At 31.1% G+C, this 15841-nt stretch overlaps 1 protein-coding gene across 1 annotated transcript in view; it reads left to right on the forward strand.

The window, feature by feature from the left end:
• The window catches only part of LOC131850979 (lysine-specific histone demethylase 1A), a 326513-nt gene that overhangs the window by 202689 nt on the left and 107983 nt on the right, over positions 1–15841 (forward strand). The gene's annotated exons all lie outside the window — the stretch shown is intronic.

The following is a 15841-nucleotide window of genomic DNA, read 5'->3' on the forward strand; positions in this document are numbered from 1 at the left end:
TCTGTCAAATGTGTATACAAAATCAGCAAATGTTGCAAGTGGGTGGGCTTTGGCGTGTCATAATTTTACATGTGGTCCACAATACACCAGAAAGGCCCATTTGGTGGACCAAATGTTTGAACCAACCATCTAAAAACCGTTAAGGGTCATGTTATCTTTTGCATGCATAAAAAATATACATGGTTTAAAAAAAGTTTCTCATAAAATTTGTCTTGGATTTTGTCAAAAAGAAACTTGATTAATATTTCGTTACGTGACTTCTATAAAGTTGTTGTAAGTATCTAAAATATAATACAGTTGTGCATATAAATGTTTGTTTAGTAGTCACTATTCTTATCTTACCTGACGTCTATAACTAGCAAACAGCGGATAATAAACTACTGCATTTCCTCAGGATCCTTTATCAGTCTCAATGGAGATGTAGATATACGAACTTGCTGATAAGGAGGACCGGGCGAGATACACTAAGACATTGTTTTAGAGCAACTTTGTGAAATATTTTAGGGATATTACAGTTTTTGTGTTTGTCTAGATGAATTCGGATACCAAGTTCATGTGGTAGTTTTCTTATGATATATTTAGCCGTTTAAGTATGATAGGAAAGGTATGTAAGTTTGACAATCCACTTATAAATATACAAAAAACATTAAAATCTTTTACATTTGCAATACTAAATAGTATGAATGATTTAGACTTAATTATATGTATGCGTGTAGACTTAATTATATGTTTTTGTTTACTCGAATAATATTAGTTTCTTTATAATTTTGCAGTTATTACGTCAACAAACACAACAAATCATATAAAATATTGACCGATCTAAAAGGTTCCCTTAACAGTACTCTATGTACATTGACCAGAAAGTACATACGACAAAAACGGGGCGCATTCTGCAGATGTATCGGCGATAACCTCATGTTTTTGTGATTCTTCGAATTCTTTCAAATAGTTACTAGGCCTTTGCGCTACTTAATTTTTTTTTCAATTTTATTGAATGTAATGGTGAGTCATTTAGACTGGTGTCGTACTTTTGAATATTGGGATTTACATGAAAAACAGTAGACAAATATTTGTAAATGTCACAAATGCTATTTAAAAATATAATATTCATTGTTTGTTGAAAAATATGTATATTGAATATAATTTGTTAGTTTTACTTAACATCATTATTATCCTGCTCTTTTGCATAATGGATATATTATCTCAGTTTTTCTTTATATATATCAAATAAAAGTACATTAATATTTGTGGTTGTCATTTATAATAAATTATGAGATTAATAAAGAAATCGATCTTATTATTATGCAGCAGTGTTATTAAACTCATTCACTTATACTTACAGACTTTAATTACAACGTTAACTTTTTATTGAGGGGTTATATACATGTGGCGTTTTTATTCGCAAGCGATCAATATTACGGCAATTGAGCATTCCAACGGTAGTCAGTGCGGGCGAGACGTGTAACGCAAACAAAAGTAGCGCGAAACTAAAGGTAATAAAGGAACGGTCCCGGGATGATTCTCCCAATCATTCTGGGACACGTACGGCAATTCGTTCTAATAGTCGCCGCCGACAATGTGAATTCTATTCCGACATTGTTTTGTTAGGACGCGTTGGACAATGCAAAACTTGTGCTGCCGTACAGTCGGTTTCGTAAATGTATTAGAAGCTTTGCAAAATGGCGATCACAGAAAAAACTGCCATTGCCATGCCAAATAAATTTATTCGAAGCCTTACATTCGAATAAATTTATTTTGTATTGGTAAATATGCAATATTGTTATATTTAATGTGTGCAATATAAAAAATAATTGCTGGTGAATGTCGTTCAGAGTTGGTTTACAAGTACAATTAAATAAGTAAATAGCTACATTTTAAACATGTTAAAAAGTTACGTAATACGTTCTTTTTTCTGATAAAACATTATCTATGTAACGTAGGTAAAGTATTAACCTACTTTACCTACGTTACGGTTAAGTTAAATTTTATTGTATGACTTTAATAATTAATAATAAATTCATCACACCTAACTTAAAATTGAATTAATTGATGACTTTAGAATATTACAAAATTTATAGACAGCGTAATTAAAATTAAGTTTTGTTCCTTCTTAATGCTTTATATTTATGCAACAGACTATACTTTCAGCAATGCAAAACTCGTGCCGCACCGCACAAATAGTAGCCTAAGCCGCACACTGGCGCCTTTTTCCCCTTAAAACGTGGGGGGCGAACTCAAGTGTCCCTGTAATAATTAATGTTGGATTGACGTGAGCGGTTGTTCCACGTCAAAGTGTTTTGGTAACAAATTATAATGAATTGCACCATGGGACCTCACACTAGGAATGTCAACCGTATTACGTCATCAACATTGTTTATTGGTATTTGTAAAGGTATTTCAAGTGGCTATGTTATTGTAATTAATATTACTTTATGACTAAACTATGTAACGGACATTGCGTAAAAAAAAATTGAGAATGGAAGCTGGATAAATTATGATAAGCATTATCATATTTTCATAATTGCTAATATAAGAGATGAGACAAGTTGATTGTGGAGTTAAATATGTCCCTATTATTTATATTTTATATAATGAAATTATAAAAAAAACTGTAAATGTGTTGTACTTGATATGATATAATTACCTGTCTACATACCAAGCCACTTGTTAGACTTGAGTCATTGTAATATGCAGAATATTTTCTTCACAGAATGCTTTGCAACTTTTTAATACTTGGTGATATGGAGGGAGGTAATTTGTTATATAGCTGCTTTGATGAAGGAATTAAAATAGTTTGCCTGTCCGCACCCTAGCCGTTACATTTTGCCGACTGTTGTTTTATCGTCTTTAATAAATAATTTAACGTTACGGTTGATACGAACAATAGTCGGTTCTAAAGATTATAAGATGTTGACAAATAGTGTTGTGCATATCATTATATATCGATCAATGTCATTTCCCTATATTGAAGCGTAAACGGTCACTTCCATTTACAACTGATTCATCTAATTCCAAGTAAATATACAAACAAATTGCACCAGTAATATAATAAAAAATTAGGTTATTTAGTTAAGACGGATCGGAATTTGTTTAACTGAAAAGTATCATTTTTCTATTGTCTTTAAAAAAGCTTGCGGCCTTTCACTCTCTGCCGCCTTTATATTTGTTTTCTTGACTTACTTTTATCTTTTTGTTAGGTAGAAATATTGTGGATATGAAATATGTTTATTTTCTACTGTGATAATGAATAGAATTTATATCACAGTGAACCGGAATTTTTTGTACAAACGTTATTTTGGAAAGATATAGGATTAGATAATAAGTAACATTTTTTATTAAATAATTGCTGACTTTGTTAAAGATTCTTGAAGAAGTAATTTTAAGAAATTGATTAAATGTTTTATATATTATTTTTAATTAAAATGCATTTTAGGCCTATTATATAATTTGATCTTTATAAGTCAGTAAAATTATTAGTAAAAATCCCAGTTAGCTTTAACTAGAATTTTATTAATGTTGTTTTGTGTACATCCTTATTGATATTATATAATATCAATAAGGATGTACACATCAAAAATTTATCTTAAATCAGTTTTACTAATATATAATAACTAAATATTTTTTCAGTCGATCTGTATCCAAATACATTAATGGCGAAGATAAAATATTTTTAATATGTTCAATATTCGTGTAACGATGACGTATCCTCTTATTTCTATCGTTGTTTCTATTTCAAAGGGACGTTGTCCCTGAGACATTAGTGTCATATTCCAACAGTCACGTGTGGCATTTTTTGTCGCAAATGGGCCAAGTGTGTCATTCGTCTTAATTGTTTAACAGCTTATTGTTATTAGGCATAAAAGCGGGGGTGGACAGAAACGGATGACATTGTTTTGTCTTCATTTAACGATTTTGCCCAAAAGTTGTAAAAATAACGTTATAATTAGCCGTGAACAATAAATTCCGGATGCCGGTTTGCAAACGCCTTATTTATGCAATGGTGTCTTAATTATTTTTGTTTTATTGGCATAAATATATAGTTTTTTTAACAGTTTACAGAAAAATTATTAATGATGTATTGAAAAGTACGTACTTTTTATTATATTATTATATTAAATGGTTTTATTGTTTTCATTTAAATTTATAGTTATTCTTTTATTCTTTATTTAAAACAGATCCTTTTATTGCATTGTATTAAAATGTCCTCACCTCACTATGTATATTTTAGTGTACTTCTGTATGCGTATATGTAGAAGATGATCTATTGATAAAACGACAACGATAAATTATTACACCCTTTGAGGAATAATTTTTCAAGTTTTCGTATGCCTATAATTATTATTTGATCCACAATAAACAAGTGTGAATGTGAGAATTCCAACATCGGTTTTTACGTGAAACCTTAATATACATATAGATATAGATACAGACTTTGCACCTGGATACGATTTAATAAAATATGTAAAGAAGATATTATGCATTTTCACTGTTAGCTGGATAATGATGACTTCTACTGTATTGCTTATTATTGTATAGGACTTACAGTATTGACCAGGTAAATGAATCGGCATGACTTTATAAACAAAAAATATGTTATTGTCCAGTAGTACAGACTTGTGGTAAAGTAGAAAGTGATGCCGCCACTATTATGTTTTATTTTAAATACAGAACATAAAATTATTTGTAGGTCGCCCGCTACTTGGGAGTTTTAATTTTAGTCGGCACCGAGAGGATTACTATTTATTGTCCTAGTACTTTTTTTAATGTTATTTTTTTTGTTGTAACCCTTTTCGCTTTGGGTGTTCACTCGTTTATTGTTTCTTTATTGCAGACCCTCCCAACAACGTTTGCGTAATATCCAGCTATTAAGGTTTTACGTAGGTCAGTATTAGTAAAATATAGGTAGGTTCGCCAGCATTCGCCTTTCTTTTCATTTATTTATGTTCTACGCACGGAACATCAAAGAGTTCACCTAGCCCTTGTTTATAACTGTATAAACTCTTTTGTTTTTTTTTTCTATATAATAAAATACTGGGATTTGTATGTAGATAAGTAATTGTACCCAGTAAAAAGTTTTATATTGAATGATTCTGTTAATAACAGTTAGACCAGCTCTATTTATTTACCTAGTTGTATTTTTTATTATATATATCTTTTAATATTTTTCATTAAAATATTTATAAAAAAATTATCTATAGTTTTTTTTATATTCGTATAAATAAATATTTTTTATTTTATCGAAGTTAATCTTTAATTATAGTAGTCATATTATAACTTCAATTGACCTTATATTTTAGATTTGATAATAATTATACTTTGGATTTAGTGGCTAGACATGTGAACTCTCTGACTTTCTGGTTGTACCCTACAGCGCATAAATAGAATTAAATAAGTTTGTACACATCGATGCAAATACCAAGCAGCTATCCTTCTTGATGTAATATAAACAATATACCTACATATGTACAATGTATATTGAACGAAAAAAAATCTATTTTTATAGATATAAAAATGTGAGAAATATTTGCATCTTTGTATGCTGAATACATTGGACATAATAATTAATAATGTAAAACCTGTGACTGTATTCTGCAAATGAATTATTTAATTTGATTAATAAAAAAATAAATATAGTTATTGTTAGCTGTTGTATTTTTATTGTGTAATTGTTTGAATAAGAATACTTACCTAAGAAACTGTTTATCAACGAATATACTAAGAATATAAAAGATAATCATATGTTAAAATGTTCTAATTTATGATTTTTCACGAGCTATTTATAATTGTTTACTTAACATTTTCATATAACAATAAATTAAGTAAAATGATTATTTGTTTCTATATTACGAAAGATGTACGTAGCCCGTGGGCCAGGTTTGCTCTAATAACAGGTTCCCAGAAACAATTAGTCGGAGCTCTTTGAAAAAGTAAAGAATTTTATCGGTTAGATTTATTATATTTGAGGAGGATGTTATCGCTTGGTTCGATTGCTTTGCGCACCGGACCGTTCCGTGGAGTATACGACGCTGCTGGAACAACCAGGTATACCCGAACGTTTATTGGCCGTTTAGTTTTTTGTCCTCGCTTTTGTTATTATACGAATCCCTCGTATGTATTAATCTCGCGTGGGTCCGTCAGACCCGGTCATTACCCGAAACTTGGGGGCGTATTGCGTCCGGGTGCCTAGTTATTACGGCCGTTCTAATAAAATAACTCCGTATCATTTATGAAATTAGGTATATCGCTAAATATTTTATAATGACGGAGTCGAAATTAGTTGGGTTGGCAGCGTTTAACCCAATATGAGGGGCAAGCCGCGTATGACGGTTTTTAGATTTTAATAGCACAGTTTCTAAATGTTTATGTCAGCCATTTTGGGGCATGAGTGGATCAGTGGTTTCTTTTTGTTTGTCCAAAATGTCAGAGATGTCACGACCGGTTGTTACCATTATTATCAGGTTAGCGACCTACTGGCTACTGGCTTTTAGTTTCGCATTCGGGTTGATTTTTATTAATGTCAAAAATTTTACTAATATTAATGCTAATTTTTAAATATGTACTTTAAACAGGTTAATAATAGCTTTTCTTATCTCTCACTGTATCTGTAATAGACTATAGATTAAAGATAAATATTCAAATAGTGGAGTTCTATTGGTTATGTAAATGTTGAATCAGTTTATCTGAGATATACACATTTACAAGAAATAACAAATACCGTACCGTAAATACAGTAGTATACTGTTATGTTTTTTTTGGTTTTGGATACTAAGTGAAATATCGTTTCAAAATTGTTCTATCCCTATTATATTTGTCTAGCATTATAGTTATTTGTTGGCACGTGTATGTAGGTATTGATAGTATTATTGAAATGTTTCCCTAATTATTATATTATCTCAAACTTAACATTGTAAGTAACCTGCGATTATGATTTTCATTGGATATTAGTACAAGTATGTATATATTTTTTATAATTATGAAATGAATTTTGGCAAAATAGCTCCTAATTGCATAAAATATATTTTCTAGGAACTGAAGCTTTTTTGTTGTACATACATTTTGGTCTCCTGTGGCTTTGAATTTTTATGTGTTTTAGAGACGAATTACGTCCGTGTATTGGGAAACTACATATATATGTTTAATAACGTTTATAATAGTTCATTTAGTCTGCCGTTTGTCACTTTTGTGTTCCTTTATTTTACATTACACATGCTTGGCACGTCATATAATAATGTTACAATAATATATAACGTAAATACACGCAATACTATTTGGCGGTAAATATTTTCTTGTGTAACACGATATTAGTACATTACGTTTCGGTTCAAGATTACAATAGCTAGAGGTAAGTATGTAAGTATCTGTGATACAAAAGTTGTATAAGTGTTTAGAATTGCAAGAATTTTAAGTTGGTTGGAATAGAAGTTTGTCATTACCAGTAGTATAAAAACATGGAGAGACGTATATAATCCGAAACTATACAATTTTTAGACTTATTATATTACAGATGAAAAATGTTTTTTATTCTTGTTATAAATAAAATTTATACGACAGCATCACATTTTCACGGCACACTTATCTTCGTGTCCGCATATTATGCTCACGACATATTGTCGTAACATCCCATTTCATTTCACTTTGGAGAGTTGTCGCAAACATTGCCGGCTTGTGAGGTTTCGTTTAGAGGCGGAAATGAGGAGGAATTTCCGAAAGAGACCTCTTCACGAATAAGAATATTATTTGTCGACATCAGAACGCCGACAATGGCCGGCCAGCCGTACGCCCCGGAAAGAATCAATTATACAAACCCCCGCCTGAAGACATGTTGCCGAATGGGCGAATTGTTTGTTTAATAACATTTCGTAGCTACTATAAAAGTCACTGTGAAATATTTGTCGCTTTTGTCCACTGACTTTTGTACGTAAATGAAGCGATAGACACACATTTTTGCTTCTATTATACTCCGATCTACGTCTCTATTCAGTGCGGATGCTTCTATTTTTTGTCTAAAAGCGTTTCCTGTTTCGCCTTATTTACTTTTTTAAAATTTTTATCGTTTCTATTCCTAAAAGAGCAATAAATTTGGCTTATAAATAATACATGTATCATACAATAATCGTATCAGGTGAAATATGGGAGTCACATTTCATCACACAATTATAATATTGTATGCATTATTTCTATCTTTATTAAAGTTTTTGTAAAATGTATAAGAGAATTAGGCTTTAACTTTTTTGGAAGAACACTTTAATAAAACAGTTAACTAAAAATAACATTATTCCTTTTGTTGTATTAAATTTTAAAGAAATATTAATGTTAATCTTATGTTTTTTGTTTTAATTATTATATTATTAATAAGTACCTATAATATACATAAATATTATAATTCAAATGCCCATTAAAGATTCTCGTTATCCATCCGTAATATCATACGTGATACTTTTCTAAACCACCCGGCAATACAGTAGCTTATATGAAACTAATATCTCCGTTTCTATTCTATGTTCGTATTGCTAAATGTGCTTTGAATATATCTTCGACATTGATGCTCTTTAAATATTATATACCTGTAGTTGTACCTTTTCTATCTTCAAAGAGAATTCCTAATGAATGCTCCTTCGGAGTAATATTGAAAATTTTTTTCTTAGTGTATCGGATTCATCATATTGGGCGTGGTGATATATCGGAGTCACTTTGCACATTTAGGTGGAGTATTCATTACACTTATATAACGAAGACATTAATATACCATTTTCTACTTAAATGTAGTACAAAGGTTCATATGTAATCCGTTACGGAATGCTTTTATGAACATTTAATACATTATAACCGTATATATATACTACTTTCTTTAAAGTTCTAAATAAAGTGAGAAAATTATTCAGTTATTAATTATTATCACTTGACCCGATTATGTCTTTAATATTTTTTTTTATTCTATGCTTCGGCATACAATTTTTCTATCCTTTGGCATACAATTTTAACTTTAACTTCAAAACTCTAATAATAATATGAAAGGTGACTTACAGTCTATTGAATTTTTTACTGAAAATAAGCGCTATTCGATTCAGTTAAGGCAACATATGCAAAGTAAACATAACGATATTCTACTCTAAGCAAATATTTGAGTGGCCCCAGTTTCGACAGATTTTATTTTTTAAAATACTGCAGTCTATGCATAAAAAGCATATTTACATTACAATAATATTTGAGGTACGATTTACGAATGGTTTAAAAATATATACTTATACATATATGTATACTTACTGTACTTTGCATATGTTGCCTTAACTGAATCGAATAGCGCTTATTTTCAGTAAAAAATTCAATAGACTGTAAGTCACCTTTCATATTCTTATTTGTATGTATAAAAAGTAATAAGTACTGCGTCATAACTACGAGCATTTTTACCGATATCAAAAAGGAAATAGAACTAGGGGTTCTATTTCCTACCTACTTACTTTCATCTAAACACTATTTTAATCATTTTTTTTATACATCTATACATCAATCTGTCTGTCACTGTGGTATATTTCAGAAAAACTAATGTTTTTAATTTTAAATTAGTACTGGCCTTGTTCTTGTAGTCTTATTAAACAAAAAATTAATGAACCTCTAATATGCAACGAATTACTATGCACATTGCATAAAACGAAAGTTCTCGTTACACGGATGAATAGCCCCTATAAAATCAATTTTACTGCTGTTTCCTCTATGCTTCGTTTGCATTCATCTCTAGAACTACCAAATCATTAAAGCTTGTGTTTGTTGATTTTTTAGTCGAGTCTTTGTTTGGTTTATGATAATAGGTGTTCGTTTTGTCGCGTCTCGAGCCCGGGATTGATGCGGTGTGAAACTTGACGCCTTCATTCACGCTCCTTTTTATTGGAGGCACTTGATTTAGCGAGGTAATGTCGTTTTTAATATACTCTGACTATGTTCGTCTGTGACGAGTGCAACGATTTATGAATTTTGCTTTTTATAGTGAATTCCTGAATAACTGGCTGCGAATTGCGGTTCGTTGTTGCGAACAAATATTCCAGATGTTCATCATTGGTACAAATTTTTAGGTTAATTTAATTTTAGTTACGCACCACCATTTTTAAATTTCTTGTAGTAAAGTATTCGCAATGAACGGAGTTGCAAGTGTGTTTCTGAATCTGCATAGAGAGAATTTCCTAATTTTGAAATATTAGATAGTATTTTAAATTATTGGCTATAAATAATTTTGATATGATAATTTTGATGAGATTTTTTTAATAATTAATTTTAATTGTTTATTATTTTAGTACATAATGTTTATGTAGCCTTACAACTATCTTTGATATTTGCCATTAACAAATTTTATATATTTTAATAGTATTGTATGTATATACCAACTTTAATGGTATTCTTTTCAGTTTCTTTTTAATAACTGAATATTATTTTCTAAAGCTCAAATCATGCACACTGTTATTCAGCGTTCTTTTGAACCAAACTAAAGTTGTACTCATTAAAAGTTATACACAACCGCGACTGCCCTCGAAACTCAGTACTGGAATTTATCAGCTAACTCAGAAGTGCTCGAAGGGATGCCTGCTGAGGCCATTATTCCCCATTGTCCCTAACAATAAGATTAAACTAGCGGCCGCCAACTATAGATAGCGCTCTGACCAATTCGCGAGTCCCAAACGAACGGCTCCCGTAATAGTTTTGTTGTTATCGCCCGTAACCACTCTTCAGTTACTTCTGGGGCGATATTAAAAAGATTTTGGCAACGGGCCACATAGATATTGATCTTTATGCTTGGCCAGACGGCTATAGGAGTTCTCTAAGTGCCACGCCAGTTGGTTTAATGACTTCCCATGTTTGCAAGTTCTGGATACAATATATTTTATGTAACTTGGCGATAGATCCCGACATTTACTGCAGTTGTTTTCGTCATATCGAATTTTCACAAGTTATTTCTTGTAGTTAATCGCGATGGATATATTGCTTTGTTGATTGATGACCCTATTTTAATCTATGTTTTATTTTTTGTCCTGTAAAGCGATAAAATTTTGTCACACACAGCTCCATTAAAACTGTTGGTGGCCTTTAGATACTGGATAGATTATGTTCATACCGGAAACAGTATTAATAAATACATTTTCGGCTAATTCACCACAGCTGTGCGGTTATCGTTCCCGCGAATTGGAATATAGTGTTGAAAAAGTGCTTATATAATTAAGTTGGTATGCGTGAAGGGCGACACCTGCATTCGGTATCAGAGATCAGGCCGTTACGGTTTATGGGGTTCCTACCAAAAACAATGGAAATGGCAAAAAGTCAAATGCGGGCCAGGTATCAGGGGTGCAGAGAAGGGTAGGCGTGCGGGTCGCGGCGGGGTTCCGACGCTCCACAATTTATGATTGCGCCGTGTCAGAGTGCTAATGAACGCACTCTGTTGCTCTTTATTGAGATAACGCTCGCAATCGATGGCCATGCCGGTATCAAGCCATTACTTATTGCGTCGCCTGATCTTGCGTGTCCCTTTATGCATTTTTTTTGTTCAACCATATTCGTGATAACTAACTATTATTAATTCTTCCCGCGCTATATACAAATGAGATAAGTTAATCCATAAAATTATGTGCTCTGTGGTGTAATACCAATATTTTTATATTAATTTTCTTGCTGAGTACATTAATAATGATTTTACATTGTAAATATAAAGAAGCTCATTAAGAAGCTGTGATCTTTATTTTATTTGTTAGTTTACTAGATTTCTCATATTTCTTTGTATTATTTTATTTATGGTATTTAAACTGTTGCAATAAATATTGTGATATAGCTTATATTTTCAAAGTATTTATATTTAACTATAAAAGTGTTTACAACAAATTGCATTGATGCTACAATGGAATATCTGGAAGTAAAGCTTTATACTAAGCCCCTTAGCGACTGCTCTTTGAAGAGCATGATAATAAATAATATTATATTTTGGCATATGATACAGTCGTATCGTATATTATTATAATACAGCATTTTTAATTCCAGTGGCCCTTTTAACTAAATCATGGATTGAGTATATTTTGGGTTCTTCTGCTAGTAAATATTCAAATTAAGTTCACTGAATTTGTTTTGATTAGTCACATGTAAAACGATTATTAAAATATTCCAGAAATTATTTTATGTTATCTATTGGCTTCTTACATCTTCAGATGTTTTTTTATTTTTTCCATATAGGTACATATCTTAACAGCTTACTCTATTAAATATTCACAACTTGTTATGTCGATCTGACTATAGTTGCTACGTTAGTGCTCTATCCTACCTACCTGCCCTCATTCTCTTATCTTAGATGTCACTTATAAATCGTTATCCAAAGAATTGACACATTTCATATCGAAGTAACATTTTTATATGATGCGTGTATTAAGATCGCGTGCCCAAAGACGACGGGCGTATATCGATGATCCGATCGGAGATATACGAAGCGAGAATGATATCATCATGTACAGCAGTACTTGCCAGTCGAGTAATAAAGTAGTTTGTTTATATTTAAAGATGCATGCTTTATATTACATTGCCTGTGCCCGCTACTTCGTTCATGTGATTGACGAATACTAATTGACCAGGGATTGAATTATGTAATGCTATTACGAGTAATAACAATTTTCGTTTGAATCGGATTCAAATCTACAATTTTGGAATTATGTACCTACTTGTTATCTATGTTATAGCTGCAAATGCGAACCACACAACGTAGTTTGCATCTGCAACTTTCAAATAGTTTCTCAGAAAACTCTATGTCCTCGATATTTGTAATATATAATAGTAGTTAGTAAGAGAATATATAATTAAGCTACTGAATAATTACATTCATCAATATATGTACATCTTTATAGCTACTATATACATATATATTCTATCTACATACGAAATACTGTGTATATAGGATATGTACATGAAATTTTTGATGAAATGCTGGTATCTGATTACAGGACATGATGACAGTAACTAATAAGTCTCTTTACTGTACTTCTTCTAACTTCTACTTCTTTAATATACATATATACATGGAGAGAGAGAGAGAAAGATGAAATTTAAGATGAATCGTTTTGCGTTTTAGTACTGAATAATATTTATAACTGCCTAAACAGTTTCGCCTTCTCCAAATATGGTTTTGTATTTAGTTTCACGTTTTTCATAAGATGTCTTATATCGAAACCGCATTCCAGGGTGAGATCTGACTTATGATGCTTTGTGATGATAAAATTTATGAAAATTACATTTAATAAAAACAAATATCGTATATGTCGTATACATTATCATCGACTATTTATATAATTTTATTTATTCTATTTATTCAGCTTCAATTATTTAGTTCAATACCTTTATTGACATTATATTTGATAAATTAAAATGTAAAAGTGTTTCAACAACAGTAAAAATTGTTGTGGTGACATTAGGTATCGAAACATTTAAAGCAAAAAAAAAATAATCGATAGCCAAAAAAGGTTAGGTGTAGTTGTTTACAAAGTATTCGATACTGAATTCCGTTCTTGCTACTGTACGAATGTTGGCGCAAGTAGGAGCTTCCACTGGATGCCAGCTTGCGTCGGCCCGATCCACCAACTTATCAATGATGGAATCGACCGATAACCATTGTTCCCAGTCATCGGTCCCGCATTTAACTGTTGTTAAAGTTAACGTGCGTTGTGATGAATGATCCGCCGAACACTGGATATGTTTATCTACCGTCTTATAAGACTTGTCATTCCGTTTATCTTATTGGACATCGGTGTCTATCCGCTTGTAGTGTAATGCTATTGGTTTTTATTACTCTAGTGTTATCAAGATCTTTCAAAGGAAATAGCCTAAAAAAGTTAATTGTTTAATTAGTTTGTAAAGTAGTATACCTATTTATTATACTGTATTCTATACAATAAAATGTTAATTAGTTACAAGTTAATTTTTTTAAACTAGAACACAGAAACTATTTACGACAATGTAACTCGCTACTGATGGTGAACATTTTTGAGAAATGTAATTAATCACTTTAATAGACCAATTAGAGGTAACAGCTTATTTTTTTTCTTATGTAACTGGATTGGTAAATAAACTAACCATAAGCATAACGAACATCACATTATCATGGGATTCTAGTGTTACGATGTTTTACCATTCCGAAAGACTAGTCTACTGTTAGATTATTATCACTTACTGCATTAACGCGTCTTTCAACCGAAATATAGCTAACAATTCCAACTGCTGGACGGTTGAAATAGATAAGATTTTGAAAAAAGTCGTTTGATAGTTACCTCACTCGCAAGTTTACCTAATCCTGATTATCGTTAATTTACAAACGCTATATTTTCATCCGGTATTATATCAAAATGTTCTCTCAACATTGAAGTATTATTCATATGTACAATTATTAATAATTAACCTAAATTTTCCTTGTTTCAGGTAAAAATTGTATCAAGTAATGGGCGGAGGAATGGAGTAGAGGAAATAGTCTACATATGAAAATAAATAGGTGGTAATGCATGTTTTCTATATTCCGCCCCCCACCACATTGAAAAAGTCAATACGTGTGGTTTTCGTATTTCTAAAGACATATTGTCCTTTTTAAAGTCTTACAGGAATAGTTGCATGTTAGTTTTTATTCCATTTCACATGTCTTTTAAATTCCAATAAGATGCCACAATTAACAAATTAAATTCACAATACAACTATCTCTATATTGATCGCACTATTACAAATCATTGCTAACCATTATGTGTTAGCTATTATTTTATTTTTATATAATCTGAAAATGCTTTATAGAAATGTAATAATTGGATTAAGTAATTTTTCACAAGGCCTATCAAAGCATTGAGCACCTCAAGTAATGTTGGATCTCGTATATGATTAAAATCGTTATCGTATGTTAATAAAATCTTATAAGGTAATGGAAATAAAGAAGAAAATCGGTTGTTCATGAAATGTTCCAACCAGCGGCGTAACGGGTAAAATTATGATCCTATAAATCGGCAATGGATAGTTTCCAGACACAGATATCCTATATAGATAAGGAAGAACAAACAACGCACACTTAAATAAAATTAAAATATCTGTTTACCTGGTTTCTGAGACTTAGATACGTTCGACGTTTTACCATTTCTGACCAAATTTTTAGACAGCTTAAGAAAACTTGATGCACTACCATAATTCTTTGATGCTGTATACACGAAAAACAAAGTATACAGAAGTAAATACACAGAAGGTTTATTCCAAATAATATTCCATCTCCATCGGTACAACATTTCATAGATTGAACAGTGTTTACCTTCTAAATTTCGTTCCTCCGTTAACTATACTGTTTCAGAATCCTGCGATTACTTAGAAAGCTGTTACAGATGCCGATATCCTCGCGAATACTAGAGATCAATTCACTGTATTTATAGATGATAAAAAAGCATCATGCGTTGCTGTGATATTTTAAACAGACTTCGTATAGGAGGATATATACGAAGTCAGTCAGTCAGTCATGTCCATTATTATATTTTTTATGCTTGTTATGACTTATCTTTATATTTATGACTAGCTGTACACGGGACTACGTCCGCGTGAAATGTGACTTTATTTTTCTAAAATAAAAGTAGCCTAAGTTACTCTTTATTACATCTACATCTACCTGCCAATAAGAAAATCGGTCCATTTCAGAGATTAGCCGGAACAAACAGACAGACAGACAAAAATTGTAATAAATATTATTTTGGTGTACCATATTTATATTCATATGAATGTAGTAAGAAACGGTTATTTCAATATTACAATAGAGTTTAATAATATCATTATTATTCAATTTCATTTTTTTGTTGACATTAATAATCTA

Source organism: Achroia grisella, unplaced genomic scaffold (genome assembly GCF_030625045.1).
Source record: "Achroia grisella isolate CSIRO2021 unplaced genomic scaffold, CSIRO_AGI_Agris_v1 utg780, whole genome shotgun sequence".
Classification (NCBI taxonomy): domain Eukaryota; kingdom Metazoa; phylum Arthropoda; class Insecta; order Lepidoptera; family Pyralidae; genus Achroia; species Achroia grisella.